Source organism: Schistocerca cancellata, unplaced genomic scaffold (assembly GCF_023864275.1).
Source record: "Schistocerca cancellata isolate TAMUIC-IGC-003103 unplaced genomic scaffold, iqSchCanc2.1 HiC_scaffold_718, whole genome shotgun sequence".
Taxonomy (NCBI): domain Eukaryota; kingdom Metazoa; phylum Arthropoda; class Insecta; order Orthoptera; family Acrididae; genus Schistocerca; species Schistocerca cancellata.
The window spans coordinates 19,701,219-19,718,712 of NW_026046729.1; positions in this window are offsets into that span (position 1 = coordinate 19,701,219).

Here is a 17,494-nt window from a genome sequence, read left to right on the forward strand (position 1 = left end):
GCTGTAGACACTTAGGACAAGCCATGTGAAGCCGGGGTGGGTCACCAGCCTAATATAAAAATTTCGGACACAAGTCGTTTTTGAAATCAGACTCGACTATGGCCTGGTACAAAAGTGAAACACAGAAGACAAATACTATAGGTGAGAAACGAAAGAAACATTTCAATATTGTACTACAGAGCATTTGATAACATAACAGTGTTGAATCGGCTTGTGGGAAACAGTTTTGTATCGTAAGTTGACTAAAAGATCCGTTGATAGTATCTATTCTTAATCATTTAGGAATACACTACTTCGTACTGGAGGGAAGTTCGAGGGCTACAAACTGTAGATAGATAATTGCTGTATTACAATAAGAAGCCAACAAATATAAATAAAAACCAGAGATGTCCATATATAAGGTCATGGTAGATAGTGATTAAGATTTCCTTTAGTTGCACAAATTTCGCAATTAAGTAATTACTTCTAAAGAACTAATACACACAAATTTTTCCACTCAAACTTTCCATGACCTATCACTCTTCTGCCACTGGAAGAAAATCACCTACCTGCAGTTACATTTATCCATCAGTAGTTATCCTCTTCTAAATAATGTGCACTGCAGTAGCACGCATTGTACCATTAATTAATGAAGGCATACACTTAGCTGCAAGAGAAATCAAGAGGAAATGTACATGGATACTCAACAGAACACCAGTTAAAATCTAAGACTAGTACTTAATTTAACATTATGAAGCACTAACGTCAACACTATGAATTTATCTGGAGTGAGATGTAGAGAAGCAAAAAGTTAACTACAATCTGTACAGAAGTCAGTCTGCAGTTTGGCAGTTGGCAGTTCAGGCATGGAGCGGAGGCAATAGAGGAGGAGCGATCGAGACAGGATTATCCCCCTCCCACCGCATTGTTCAAACAGTATGTAGAGCAATACATAATTCAGAAGCAGGAAAAATTTGGACAGGAAGCTAACAATCTCGGAGTGAATAGTTTTAGCAAATGACTTTGTACTTCTGTCAGCAACGGCAAAGTGCATGGAAGATCACTTCAACAGACTAGAAAATGCCTTGATGAATATCAAAAGACTACACTACTGGCCATTAAAATTGCTACGCAAAGAAGAAATGCGGATTATAAACGGTATTCATTGGACAAATATTTTGGAACTGACAAGTGATTACATTTTCACGCAATTTGGGTGCATGGATCCTGAGAAATCAGTACCAACACCAACAACCCATGGCCGTAATAACGGCCTTGACAAGCCTGGGCATTGAGTCAAACAGAGCTTGGATGGCGTGTACAGGTACAGCTGCCCATGCAGCTTCAACACGATATCACAGTTCATCAAGAGTAGTGACTGGCATATTGGGACGAGCCAGTTTCTCGGTCACCATTGACTAGATGTTTTCAGTTGGTGGGAGGTCTGGTCAATGTGCTGGCCACGGCAGCATTCGAACATTTTCTGTATCCAGAAAGGCCCGTACAGGACCTGCAATATGCGGTCGTGCATTATCCTGCTGAAATGTAGGGTTTCGCAGAGATCGAATGAAGGGTAGAGTCACGGGTCGTAACACATCTGAAATTTAACTTCCACTGTTCAAAGTGCTGTCAATGCGAACAAGAGGTGACCGAGGCGTGTAACCAGTGGCTCCCCATACCGTCACGCCGGGTGATACGCCAGTATGGCGAAGACGAATACACGCTTCCAATGTGCGTTCACTGCGATGTCGCCAAACACGGATGCCACCATCATGATGCTGTAAACAGAACCTGGATTCATCCGAAGAAATGACGTTTTGGCATTTCTGCACCTAGGTTCGTCGTTGAGTACACCATCACAGGCGCTCCCGTCTGTGATGCAGCGTTAATGGTAACAGCAGCCATGGTCTCCGAGCTGATAGTCCATGCTGCTGCAAACGTCGTTGAACTGTTCGTGCAGATGGTTGTTGTCTTGTAAACGTCCCCAACTGTTGACTCAGGGATCGAGACGTGGCTGCACGATCCGCTATAGCCATGCGAGTACGATGCCTGTCATCTAGACTACTAGTGATACAAGGCCGTTGGGAACCAACACGACTTTCCGTATTACTCTCCTGAACCCACCGATTCCATATTATGCTAACAGCCATATGATTTCGACCAACGCGAGCAGCAATGTCGCGATACGATAAACCGCAATCGCGATAGGCTACAGTCCGACCTTTATCAAAGTTGGAAACGCGATGGTACGCATTTCTCCTCCTTACACGAGACATCTCAACAACGTTCGCCAGGAAACGCCGGTCAACTGCTGTTTCTGTATGAGAAATCGGTCGGGAACTTTCCTCATATAAGTACGTTGTAGGTGTCGCCACCGGTGCCAACCTTGTGTGAATGCTTGAAAAGCTAATTATTTGCATATCACAGCATCTCCTTCCTGTCGGTTAGATTTGGCGTCTGTAGCACGTCATCTTCGTGGTGTAGCAATTTTATTGTCCAGTAGTGTAAAATAATAATAAAGAAGGTGTAGTGAAATTAAGTCAGATGAAGCTTGCCGAAATAAATTGTGAATGTCATACTAAAGGCAGTGCGCGACTTTTACTAACTAGGCGGCAAATTAAGTCGACAGAAGAAATATGAATGACTTAAAATGTTGACTGCTGATTGTAAGAAAAATGTTCCTGAAAAAGAGGAATTTGCTACAGTCAAAACAGTGAAGCCTTGCGAAAAACTTGCTCTAAAAGTAATTTTCTTGAGCTTAGCCTAGTACGGAAGTTAAACGGGCAATAAAAGCTGTACAGACGAAAAAATAAAGTTTATAAACGAGGTGTTACAGAGGAATGCTGAAGATTACCTGTGCTGATTGGATAGTTAATGAAAAGGTAATGGGCCGATTCTGGGAGAAAACAGCTTTAGCGCACAGCATGACATAAAGGTGGGACAAGTTGAATAGACGTATCGAGGGGATTCAAGCAATAGTTCATAGATATGAAGAGACTTCTAGAGGACAGACCAGGGTGTATGGCTGAATTAAATCTGTATTCGAATAGAAGACTACGATATCAATAAGAATCAATATTTAAGTTACTGTTATTATAACTGGTGTTAAAGGCACATTTATATGTAACAGCTGCGACGCTCTTACAACTGTTTAACTACCTAACACACACCGAATTTCAATCAATTGTTACAGTAGTTTCATAGGGAGAATGGAGCGCCTGATAGTCGAACGATATTAGGTAAGCACACATAAAAGCTGTAACAGTGTAACACCAATGAAGTGTAATGGAAGAGAAAGACGTAGTACGAACTGTATCCATGAATGCAATAATAAAATCAGATAAAAATATAAACATCGTTAACCCAGAAGTTGACCCGTGATAACGTATGTAATCCACGTTTGAAAATACAAGAAGAATCTCGAAGCTGGGTAACGATCACGTTTAGAGCCACTGTGTTCTTTAGAATGGTTTATTGACGGCCCCTCGGAAAGTTTTCGAGCGTCGCTCGTATGTGGTGGTTTCACAAGAGTTCCACGAACAGGACGATCCACCGCTGTAGCCCACCCGACACATTACGTATTTTTGAAACTGAGTTATCTTTGCTTATTGCCTCTTTTCCACTGTCCTTGTTATAATACGTTTATTATATTTTTAATTATCGTTCTATAATTTACAAACATGTGTAAAAATCGTTGAATTTCATTATACACTCCTGGAAATGGAAAAAAGAACACATTGACACCGGTGTGTCAGACCCACCATACTTGCTCCGGACACTGCGAGAGGGCTGTACAAGCAATGATCACACGCACGGCACAGCGGACACACCAGGAACCGCGGTGTTGGCCGTCGAATGGCGCTAGCTGCGCAGCATTTGTGCACCGCCGCCGTCAGTGTCTGCCAGTTTGCCGTGGCATACGGAGCTCCATCGCAGTCTTTAACACTGGTAGCATGCCGCGACAGCGTGGACGTGAACCGTATGTGCAGTTGACGGACTTTGAGCGAGGGCGTATAGTGGGCATGCGGGAGGCCGGGTGGACGTACCGCCGAATTGCTCAACACGTGGGGCGTGAGGTCTCCACAGTACATCGATGTTGTCGCCAGTGGTCGGCGGAAGGTGCACGTGCCCGTCGACCTGGGACCGGACCGCAGCGACGCACGGATGTACGCCAAGACCGTAGGATCCTACGCAGTGCCGTAGGGGACCGCACCGCCACTTCCCAGCAAATTAGGGACACTGTTGCTCCTGGGGTATCGGCGAGGACCATTCGCAACCGTCTCCATGAAGCTGGGCTACGGTCCCGCACACCGTTAGGCCGTCTTCCGCTCACGCCCCAACATCGTGCAGCCCGACTCCAGTGGTGTCGCGACAGGCATGAATGGAGGGACGAATGGAGACGTGTCGTCTTCAGCGATGAGAGTCGCTTCTGCCTTGGTGCCTTTGATGGTCGTATGCGTGTTTGGCGCCGTGCAGGTGAGCGCCACAATCAGGACTACATACGACCGAGGCACACAGGGCCAACACCCGGCATCATGGTGTGGGGAGCGATCTCCTACACTGGCCATACACCGCCGGTGATCGTCGAGGGGACACTGAATAGCGCACGGTACATCCAAACCGTCATCGAACCCATCGTTCTACCATTCCTAGACCGGCAAGGGAACTTGCTGTTCCAACAGGACAATGTACGTCCGCATGTATCCCGTGCCACCCAACGTGCTCTAGAAGGTGTAAGTCAACTACCCTGGCCAGCAAGATCTCCGGATCTGTCCCCCATTGAGCATGTTTGGGACTGGATGAAGCGTCGTCTCACGCGGTCTGCACGTCCAGCACGAACGCTGGTCCAACTGAGGCGCCAGGTGGAAATGGCATGGCAAGCCGTTCCACAGGACTACATCCAGCATCTCTACGATCGTCTCCATGGGAGAATAGCAGCCTGCATTGCTGCGAAAGGTGGATATAAACTGTACTACTGCCAACATTGTGCATGCTCTGTTGCCTGTGTCTATGTGCCTGTGGTTCTGTCAGTGTGATCATGTGATGTATCTGACCCCAGGAATGTGTCAATAAAGTTTCTCCTTCCTGGGACAATGAATTCACAGTGTTCTTATTTCAATTTCCAGGAGTGTATGTCTCTGTGTCCACATATATATCGGGAGCAGAATACCGAAGAGATTTGATTGCGAAGCGTAGTTGGGCATGGGAGAGAGCGGTGTTGTCGGTTTGCCAGTACGTGTGTGCGCAGTATGGCTGTAGCAGCAACAGGTGTGCCGCCCCCTACTGGTTCAAAAATCGTTGAAATTGCTCTGAGCACTATGTGACTTAACATCTGAGGTCATCAGTCAGCTAGAAATTAGAACTACGTAAACCTGACTAACCTAAGGACATCAGACATATCCATGCCCGAGGCAGGATTCGAACCTGCGACCGTAGTCGTTACGTGGTTCCAGACTGAAGCGCCTAGAACCGCTCAGCCACACCAGCCGGCTTCCCTACTGGACTATCTTCTCACGCCACCTTCTAAACTGCGATATTGAGTTCGATTTAAAGGACCGTAATATCATCGTCGCTTAGCGAACGCATTCTCGTGTATAAAATGATACCGTGTTCCTGTTATTTGTATGCCTTAACAAAAACAACGTGAAGAGCACTGCTTTTACAGTAATCAGAATGAATTACATTCAGATGTCGTATTCGTAAGGAGTGTTAATTCTCGGGTGCCCTCAAACGCCCAAAGGGGTCATTTTGACCCCTACCGTTTAAAAAAAAGTCCTCTGAAATATTATTTCAAAATTTTAAGCATTTATTATATTTTAATGTTTGTAAGTTTTATATCTGATTCAGATAGCGTTGTGAATGAAAAGAACAGACAAAGATTATATTATTAATTGACATATGACCAAATTTCGCTAAACATGGTAAAACCCAAACAATTGTAAGCAAGTGAAAGGCTTTTCTTTGCTCTAAATTCATGAAAATTAAATTTCTCGCGTACAGAAGTTTCAGCTACACCATTGGTTTACAAAATTGACACAGTTGTATTCAGTTTCGATTGTGCATTTTCCACAAACCATCTTCTTACAAACACTGCGGGACCGATGACCTCAGCCATGAATTGTGTAAATGTGCACCTAGTTTTAATTTGGAAGAGCTGCTCGTCTATTGTTATGTCACTTCCAAGTTTGTAACACATTGTACTGTTTTCTATAAATTTGTTCTAGACAGCGGAAACCAATGCAAACCTATCATTCTGTAATCGTACAGGGCGTGCAGACTTCTCGTCGAACCTCAGGTATCTCATAATCTCACAGGATCTATTTCTACTCATGATTTTCGCACAAAAATGTAGCCCCCATGAATCTGACCACAAGCTGTGAAGGTCTGTATTTCGGCAACCAGTCACACCACGAGCATAAGTAATTGCTGTAAACGCTTCTAGTTCTTCCGTTGTCTCTGACCAGCTGTCAGTCCATAGTATTCAGTGTGCCTCTGTTATAGTACATTTCAAGATAAGATTTATTATATAATTGTCTATGAACAAATGCCAAGCACTTGATAAAAGTTCATCACTTACATATCTTTTTGCATGTGGTGCAGGTCCAGGAGATTCTCTCAAAATATTGTGATTACGAAGACGCTCACTTTGTGAACTAGGCACTGCTTCTACCCACACTGTTCCATTAGGAGCAACTTCTTTATGTCTTTCACCAGACGATGAAGAAGCAGTAACTTGTTCTACACTCGAAGGAACGGGATTATCTCCTCTTCTGTTACATGATTCTTCTCGATCTATAGAGCACGAATAATAAAACAAATTTAAGAAAGCCACAATAAAAATCTCGATTAAAGACAGTAACATTATATGTATATAAGAATATGATGATTAAATTTAGCAGGAACCATAATAATATACTTGTTGTTGTTGTTTTTGTTGTTGTTGTTGTGGTCTCCGGTCCTGTGACTGGTCTGATGCAGCTCTCCATGCTACTCTATACGGTGCAAAGCTCCTTCATCTGCCAGTACATGCTGCAACCTACATCCTTCTGAATCTGCTTTGTGTATTCATCTCTTGGTCTCACTCTACGATTCTTACCCTCCAATGCTAAATTTGTGATCACTTGATGCCTCAGGACATGTGCTACCAACCGATCCCTTCTTCTAGTCAAGTTGTGCCACAAACTTCTCTTCTCCCCACTCCTATTCAATACCTTCTCATTAATTACGTGATCTAACCAACTAATCTTCAACATTCTTCTGTAGCACCACATTTCGAAAGCTTCTATTCTCTTCTTCTCTAAATTATTTATTGTCCATGTTTCACTTCCAAACATGGCTACACTCCATACAAATACCTTCAGAAACGACTTCCTGACACTTAAATCTATACTCGATGTTAACAAATTTCTCTCCTTCAGAAACGCTTTCCTTGCCATTGAGAGTCTACATTTTATATCCTCGCCACTTCGACCACCATCTGGTATTTTGTTCCACAAAAAGCAAAACACATTTACCACATTAAGTTTCTCATTTCCTAATCTAATTCCCTCAGCATCACCCGATTTCATTCAACTACATTCCATTATCTTCGTTTTGATTTTGTTGATGTTAATCTTATAACTCCTTTCAAGACACTGTCCATTCCCATCAGCTGCTCTTCGCTATGGATCGGAGGAAATCCTCTCTGGCTTCCGGCGGCTATCTGATTTGGTGAAGACTGCCAGTCTCGCTAGCGGGATGAAAGCAGAGCTCACCATCTGCAGCATCGCCGACAGGACTGACTGCGGACCTTTGGTACAGAGCCGAGTGGAGGGTCTGAATCAGAGGTTGAGACGGTTCTGCGACCATGTGGGCTGCAGATTCCTCGACTTGCGCCATAGGGTGGTGGGGTTTCGGGTTCCGCTGGATAGGTCAGGAGTCCACTACACGCAACAAGCGGCTACACGGGTAGCAGGGGTTGTGTGGCGTGGGCTGGGCGGTTTTTTAGGTTAGATGGCCTCGGGCAAGTGCAGAAAGGGCAACAGCCACAACGGGTGCGGGGCAAAGTCAGGACATGCGGGGACCAAGCAGCAATCGGTATTGTAATTGTAAACTGTCGAAGCTGCGTTGGTAAAGTACCGGAACTTCAAGCGCTGATAGAAAGCACCGAAGCTGAAATCGTTATAGGTACAGAAAGCTGGCTGAAGCCAGAGATAAATTCTGCCGAAATTTTTACAAAGGCACAGACGGTGTTTAGAAAGGATAGATTGCATGCAACCGGTGGCGGAGTGTTCGTCGCTGTTAGTAGTAGTTTATCCTGTAGTGAAGTAGAAGTGGATAGTTCCTGTGAATTATTATGGGTGGAGGTTACACTCAACAACCGAGCAAGGTTAATAATTGGCTCCTTTTACCGACCCCCCGACTCAGCAGCATTAGTGGCAGAACAACTGAGAGAAAATTTGGAATACATTTCACATAAATTTTCTCAGCATGTTATGGTCTTAGGTGGAGATTTCAATTTACCAGATATAGACTGGGACACTCAGATGTTTAGGACGGGTGGTAGGGACAGAGCATCGAGTGACATTATACTGAGTGCACTATCCGAAAATTACCTCGAGCAATTAAACAGAGAACCGACTCGTGGAGATAACATCTTGGACCTACTGATAACAAACAGACCCGAACTTTTCGACTCTGTAAGTGCAGAACAGGGAATCAGTGCTCATAAGGCCGTTGCAGCATCCCTGAATATGGAAGTTAATAGGAATATAAAAAAAGGGAGGAAGGTTTATCTGTTTAGCAAGAGTAATAGAAGGCAGATTTCAGACTACCTAACAGATCAAAACGAAAATTTCTGTTCCGACACTGACAATGTTGAGTGTTTATGGAAAAAGTTCAAGGCAACCGTTAAATGCGTTTTAGACAGGTACGTGCCGAGCAAAACTGTGAGGGACGGGAAAAACCCACCGTGGTACAACAACAAAGTTAGGAAACTACTGCGAAAGCAAAGAGAGCTTCACTCCAAGTTTAAACGCAGCCAAAACCTCTCAGACAAACAGAAGCTAAACGATGTCAAAGTTAGCGTAAGGAGGGCTATGCGTGAAGCGTTCAGTGAATTCGAAAGTAAAATACTAGGTACCGACTTGACAGAAAATCCTAGGAAGTTCTGGTCTTACGTTAAATCAGTAAGTGGCTCGAAACATCATGTCCAGACACTCTGGGACGATGATGGCATTGAAACAGAGGATGACAAGCGTAAAGCTGAAATACTAAACACCTTTTTCCAAAGCTGTTTCACAGAGGAAGACCGCACTGCAGTTCCTTCTCTAAATCCTGGCACCAACGAAAAAATGGCTGACATTGAAATAAGTGTCCAAGGAATAGAAAAGCAACTGGAATCACTCAACAGAGGAAAGTCCACTGGACCTGACGGGATACCAATTCGATTCTACACAGAGTACGCGAAAGAACTTGCCCCCCTTCTAACAGCCGTGTACCGCAAGTCTCTAGAGGAACAGAAGGTTCCAAATGATTGGAAAAGAGCACAGGTAGTCCCAGTCTTCAAGAAGGGTCGTCGAGCAGATGCGCAAAACTATAGACCTATCTCTCTGACGTCGATCTGTTGTAGAATTTTAGAACATGTCTTTTGCTCGAGTATCATGTCGTTTTTGGAAACTCAGAATCTACTATGTAGGAATCAACATGGATTCCGGAAACAGCGATCGTGTGAAACCCAACTCGCATTATTTGTTCATGAAACCCAGAAAATATTAGATACAGGCTCCCAGGTAGATGCCATTTTCCTTGACTTCCGGAAGGCGTTCGATACAGTTCCGCACTGTCGTCTGATAAACAAAGTAAGAGCCTACGGAATATCAGACCAGCTGTGTGGCTGGATTGAAGAGTTTTTAGCAGACAGAACACAGCATGTTGTTCTCAATGGAGAGACATCTACAGACGTTAAAGTAACCTCTGGCGTGCCACAGGGGAGTGTTATGGGACCATTGCTTTTCACAATATATATAAATGACCTAGTGGATGGTGTCGGAAGTTCCATGCGGCTTTTCGCGGATGATGCTGTGGTATACGGAGGGGTTGCAGCATTAGAGGATTGTGGCGAAATGCAGGAAGATCTGCAGCGGATGGGCACTTGGTGCAGGGAGTGGCAACTGACCCTTAACATAGACAAATGTAATGTATTGCGAATACATAGAAAGAAGGATCCTTTATTGTATGATTATATGATAGCGGAACAAACACTGGTAGCAGTTACTTCTGTAAAATATCTGGGAGTATGCGTGCGGAACGATTTGAAGTGGAATGATCATATAGAGTTAGTTGTTGGTAAGGCGGGTGCCAGGTTGAGATTCATTGGGAGAGTCCTTAGAAAATGTAGTCCATCAACAAAGGAGGTGGCTTACAAAGCACTCGTTCGACCTATACTTGAGTATTGCTCATCAGTGTGGGATCCGTACCAGATCGGGTTGACGGAGGAGATAGAGAAGATCCAAAGAAGAGCGGCGCGTTTCGTCACAGGGTTATTTGGTAACCGTGATAGCGTTACGGAGATGTTTAACAAACTCAAGTGGCAGACTCTGCAAGAGAGGCGCTCTGCATCGCGGTGTAGCTTGCTCGCCAGGTTTCGAGAGGGTGCGTTTCTGGATGAGGTATCGAATATATTGCTTCCCCCTACTTATACCTCCCGAGGAGATCACGAATGTAAAATTAGAGAGATTAGAGCGCGCACAGAGGCTTTCAGACAGTCGTTCTTCCCGCGAACCATACGCGACTGGAACAGGAAAGGGAGATAATGACAGTGGCACGTAAAGTGCCCTCCGCCACACACAGTTGGGTGGCTTGCGGAGTATAAATGTAGATGTAGATGTAGAAGTCCTCTGCTGTCTCTGACAGAATTACAATGTCATCGGCGAACCACAAACTTTTCGTTTTTTCTCCTTGGATTTTAATACCTACTCCAATTTTTTCTTTTGTTTCCTTTACTGCTTGTTCAATATACAGATTGATTAACATCGGGGAGAGGCTACAACCCCGTCTCACTCCCTTCCCAACCACTGCTTCCCTTTCGTGCCCCTCGACTCTTATAACTGCCATCTGGTTTCCTTACAAATTGTAAATAGCCTTTCGCCCCCTGTATTTTACGCCTTCCACCTTTAGAATTTGAAAGAGAGTATTCCAGTCAACATTGTCAAAAGCTTTCTCTAAGTCTACAAATACTAGAAAAGTAGGTTTGCCTTTCCTTAATCTATTTTCTAAGTCGCAGTGTCAGTATTGCCTCACGTGTTCCAACATTTCTACGGATTCCTAGCTGATCTTCCCCGAGGTCGGCTTCTACTAGTGTTTCCATTCGTCTGTAAATAATTCGCGTTAATATTTTGCAGCTGTGCCTTATTAAACTGATACTTCGGTAATTTTCACATCTGTCAACACCTGCTTTCTTTGGGATTGGAATTACTATATTCTTCTAGAAATCTGAGGGTATTTCGCCTGTCTCATACAACTTGCTCACCAGATGGTACAGTTTTGTTAGGCCTGTCTCTCCCAAGGCCATCAGTAGTTCTAATGGGATGTTGTCTACTCCCGGGGCCTTGTTTCGACTTAGTACTTTAAGTGCTCTCTCAAACTCTTCACGCAGTATCATATCTCCCATTTCATCATCATCTATCTCCTCTTCCATTTCCATATTATTGTCATCAAGAACATCGCCCGTGTTTATTTACATATACTCCTTCGACCTTTCAGCTTTCCCTTCTTTGCTTAGAACTGGTTTCCCATTTGAGCTCTTGATATTCATGCAAATGGTTCTCTTTTCTCCAAAGGTCTCTTTAATTTTCCTGTACGCAGTATGTATCTTACCCCTCGTGAGATAAGACTCTACATCCTTACATTTGTCCTCTAGCCATCACTGCTTAGCCATTTTGCACTTCCTGTCGATCTCATTTTTGAGACGTTTGTATTCCTTTTTGCCTGCTTCATTTAGTGCAATTTTTATATTTTCTCCTTTCATCAATTAAATTCAATATTTCTTCCGTTACCCAAGGATTTCTACTAGCCCTGGTCGTTTTAGCTGCTTGATCCTCTGCTGCCTCAGTACTTACCAGCACAGTAGTATGCATACAGGGTGTCATAATTGTTCAGAGTTGTATCCCTTAATAATGGGATTAGGTTTATTGTGCAAATAAAGTGCGCACCACTCAGTCAAAAAATGAAATACAAACTCAAAAGTAAGGACGAATTAAGGCAATGGGTAAATGCCACTCAGCTTAGAATCACTTTCTTCCGCGACACTGTCGTTATCTGAGCAGTCGTCCGTGGTCGGTTGTAATTACATTTTCTAGATTACTCTCGACACTCTGTTCACTTTTCCAAGGTTCTTTAACAACGGTTTCTTTGTGGCGTGCAACAATATTTCCCCACTTCTCTGGCGTTATTTGTGTCACTGCTTCCCCTAATAGTCTGCATTACCGCCACAGTGAAGAATTTATATGTTGCCATGTGAGTTTTAATTTTTGCCCAAATCATTTCCATAGCGTTGAAGTGGCAGTGGAAGCGTAAGAATACTATGACCACGTTGTTTAGCTACCTTGTCCTCGACACACTATTGAGACTGTGGCTTATTTTTCTTTACTGCTTCCATGAGATCAGCCTTACATGAATAGTCCTGAATTTTCACGTTGTAGCATTTCAATCATTCAACAATGTTAACCTTTTTCCTTTGCCATCGTTGAAGCTTTATCTTTAATAACAATGACATATATCCGATTTTTTAGTTTTCCAGCAGTTAACCCTTGAAACACTTCAGAAAACTATCGTGATTCATCTCCTCGTGGTCGTCGTTTTTTCTCCCTAAATTTGTTAAAAAATGGCTCTGAGCACTATGGGACTTAACATATATGGTGATCAGTCCCCTAGAACTTAGAACTACTTTAACCTAAGTAACCTAAGGACAGCACACAACACCCAGCCATCACGAGGCAGAGAAAATCCCTGACCCCGCCGGGAATCGAACCCGTGAACCCGGGCGTGGGAAGCGAGAACGCTACCGCACGACCACGAGATGCGGGCCTAAATTTGTTAACGAGGAGACAGTTGGGTACGAAACCAGATGCACTTCCAGATGCATGGCAGTAGTTTTTGGTCCCTTTCTCACATTTGCTATCTTCTTCCCAGGCATTTCTGACGGAATAATAGGCATTTATCCAGGTTTCTTCGAGTCACACGATGTCTTTGAACGGAATTTTAGTTCTCCAAAATCGACAACGTCACCCAACGATGTCGTCTCGGTCCTTTATAATTCTCATAGATTAACTTTTTTATTGCAAAAAACGAGTGTCCTAACATTGTTAACAAAATCGTTTCTCTGTTACTGAGTGGCTGTGCCTCGCGCAGAGTAACGCACAGTTTTTTAATAGTTCAGTGTTGTTTTCTGTCGTAATATCCATATATATGCCGAAGAACAGCATCTTGTTGAAAAGAGTCCAAGTTTGTTTCGTGTGGCTCTGTCCTTCTCTTCTTTCAGGATGTCCGCAGTTTGGATGAACCAGGCTCTTCCCCTTCTGCACAGTGTTACGCCTTATACAGGGTGTTACAAAAAGGTACGGCCAAACTTTCAGAAAACATTCGTAACACACAAATAAGGAAAAGATGTTCTGTGGACATGTGTCTGGAAACGCTTAATTTACATGTTAGAGCTCATTTTAGTTTCGTCAGTATGTACTGTACTTACTCGATTCACCGCCAGGTGGCCCAATCGAAGTAAGGTAATGTTGACTTCGGTGCTTGTGTTGACATGCGACTCATTGCTCTACAGTACTTGCGTCAAGCACATCAGTACGTAGCATCAACACGTTAGTGTTCATCACGAACGTGGTTTTGCAGTCAGTGCTATGTTTACAAATGCGGAGTTGGCAGATGCCCATTTGATGTATGGATTATCACGGGGCAATAGCCGTGGCGCGATACGTTTGTATCGAGACAGATTTCCAGAACGAAGGTGTCCCGACAGGAAGACGAAGCAATTGATCGGCGTCTTAGGGAGCACGGAACATTACAGCCTAACACTCGCGGCTGGGGAACACCTAGAACGACGAGGATACCTGCAATGGACGAGGCAATTCTTCATGCAGTTGACGATAACCCTAGTGTCAGCGTCAGAGAAGTTGCTGCTGTACAAGGTAACGTTGACCACGTCACTGTACGGAGAGTGCTACGAGAGAACCAGTTGTTTCCATGCCATGTAGAGCGTGTGCAGGCACTATCAGCAGCTGATTGGCCTCCACGGGTTCACTTCTGCGAATGGTTCATCCAACAATGTGTCAATCCTCATTTCAGTGCAAATGTTCTCTTTATGGATGAGGCTTCATTCCAACGTGATCAAATTGTAAATTTTCACAATCAGCATGTGCGAACTGACGAGAATCCGCACGCAATTGTGCAATCACGTCATCAACACAGATTTCCTGTGAACGTTTGGGCAGGCATTGTTGGTGATGTCTTGATTGGGCCCCATGTTCTTCCACCTATGCTCAATGGAGTACGTTGTCATGATTTCATACGGGATACTCTACCTGTGCTGCTAGAACATGTGCCTTTACAAGTACGACACAACATGTGCTTCATGCACGATGGAGCTCTTGCACATTTCAGTCGAAGTGTTCGTACGCTTCTCAACAACAGATTCGGTGACCGATGGATTGGTAGAGGCGGACCAATTCCATGGGCTCCACGCTCTCCTGACCTCAACCCTCTTGACTTTAATTTACGGGGGCATTTGAAAGCTCTTGCCTACGCAACCCCGGTACCAAATGTAGAGTTTCTTTGTGGTCGTATTGTGGACGGCTGTGATACAATACGCCATTCTCCTGGGCTGCATCAGCACATCAGGGATTCTATGCGACAAAAGGTGAAATGTATCCTCGCTAACGGAGGACATTTTGAACATTTCCTGTAACAAATTGTTTGAAGTCACGCTGGTACGTTCTGTTGCTGTGTGTTTCCATTCTATGATTAATGTGATTTGAAGATAAGTAATAAAATGAGCTCTAACATGGAGAGTAAGCGTTTCCGGACACATGTCCACATAACATATTTTCTTCCTTTGTGTGTGAGGAATGTTTCCTAAAACTTTGGCTGTACCTTTTTGTAACACCCTGTATATTTTGACAGCACTATTTTTGTGTATCTCCAGTGCGTCAGCATTTCTTGCGATTTCCTTCGTTAGTGGCAATAGAACTGCAGCATTGAGTCTCTAGAAATATTCTCTCACCGAGCACACAGACTCGCTCGTCTGACCACACAAAACATCAGTTGATCGCTGAACATTCCGTTCAGTATCCACACCTTTTTTCACACTTCCACTACAAGCTTCAAACATTCTGTAGCGCAAAATAAACTCGCCGCACAGAGATACAAAGCACACAACGAAACGAACCACAACTGTTAATATTACCAGCCGCGAGCGTCGTCTGCAACTGCTTGACGTAGCCGCTACCTGTAGTAGCAGAGGGACCTGACAACGGTGAATGCAAAAGGAGGCACGGCCAAGCACGTTCTCTGATTGGCTGTTGCTGTGGTGGCAGCCATGTGAACAGCTATGCGTCAACCGCTTTGTTATTACGATCCGTGTATAGGATATCAAAGACCAGTTTCAACAGTGGTTGACTCGCTTGCAGCACGAGAAGTTCCAACAGCTTTAAAATATTCTTCGAAACGGAATCAGTGTATGGATCTCTGCTAGAAGGGTTGCAAATTCGTGCTGATACTTTGGGTCACACTGTCAACATACACTACTGGCCATTAAAATTACTACACCACAAAGATGACGTGCTACAGACGCGTAATTTAACTGGCAGGAAGAAGATGCTGTGGTATGCAAATGATTAGCTTTTCAGAGCATTCACACAATGTTGGCGCCGGTGGCGACACCTACAACGTGCTGACATGGGGAAAGTTTCCAACCGATTTCCCATACACATACAGCAGTTGACTGCCGTTGCCTGGTGAAACGTTGTTGTGATGCCTTCTGTAAGGAGGAGAAATGCGTACCGTCACGTTTCCGACTTTGATAAAGGTCAGATTGTAGCCTATTGCGATTGCGGTTTATCGTATCGCGACACTGCTGCTCCAGTTGGTTGATATCCTATGACTGTTAGCAGAACATTGAATCAGTGGGTTCAGGAGGGTAATACGGAACGCCGTGCTGGATAACAAAGGACTCGAGATGAGAAGCATCTTCTTCGCATGGCTGTAACGGATCGTGCAGACACGTCTCGATCCCTGAGTCAATAAATGGGGACGTTTGCAAGACAACAGCATCTGCACAAACAGTTCGACGACGTTTGCAGCAGCATGGACAATCAGCTCGGAAACCATTACTGCGGTTACCCATGACGCTGCATCACAGACAGGATAGCCTGGGATGGTGTACTCAAGGACGATCCAGGGTGCACGAATGAAAAAACGTCATTTTTTCAGATAAATCAAGGTTCTGTTTATAGCATCATAATGGTCGCATCTATGTTTGGCGACATCGCGTTGAACGCACATTGGAAGCGTGTATTCGTCATCGCCATATTGGCTTATCACCCGGCGTGATGGTATGGGGTGCCATTGGTTACACGTCTCGGGTACCTCTTGTTTGCATTTACGGCACTGTGAACAGTGGAAGTTACATTTCAGATGTGTTACGACCCATGGCTCTACCCTTCAACCGATCCCTGCGAAACCCTACACTTCAGCAGGATAATGCACGACCGCATGTTTTAGATCCTGTACGGGCCTTTCTGGAAACGGAAAATGTTCGACCGCTGCCCTGGTGAGCTCATTCTCTAGATCTCTCACCAACTGAAAACGTGAGGTCAATGGTGACCGAGCAACTGGCTCTTCACAATACGCCAGTCACTACTCTTGATGAACTGTGGTATCGTGTTGAAGCTGCATCGGCAGCTGTACCTGTGCACGCCATCCAAGCTCTGTTTGACTCAATGCCCAGGCGTATCAAGGCCGTTATTACGGCCAGGGGTGGTTGGTTTTGGGTACTGATTTCTCAGGATCTATGCACTCAAATTGCGTGAAAATGTAATCACATATCAGTTCTAGTATAATATATTTGTCCAATGAATACCCGTTTAACATCTGCATTTCTTCTTGGTGTAGCAATTTTAATGGCCAGTAGTGTATTTGTGAACGTGACTCAATATTGTAATCACTGAAATAGCGCCAAATACTCTTTCAGCCAATCGCGTTCCATTTCGTGTACCCCAGCCCCTTCTGGATGCTCCAGTGTGAGGCAAGCAGAGTAATTCCCAAGCAGATGCTTCGTTGTAGGGCTCCCAAAGATTGATTGAATATGTGAACCCGGAAAATTCCGCAGTGCTACCTCCGTGTACTCGTAATGGTAACGCCATTTTGAGTTTGATCGTCACTGACCACTACCACGCAGGTGATCCGTGTCAAGGAGACAATTGCGTCCGATTCTGAATGCCGTAGCGTGTATCTCTGTTCGTCCGCGTCACGT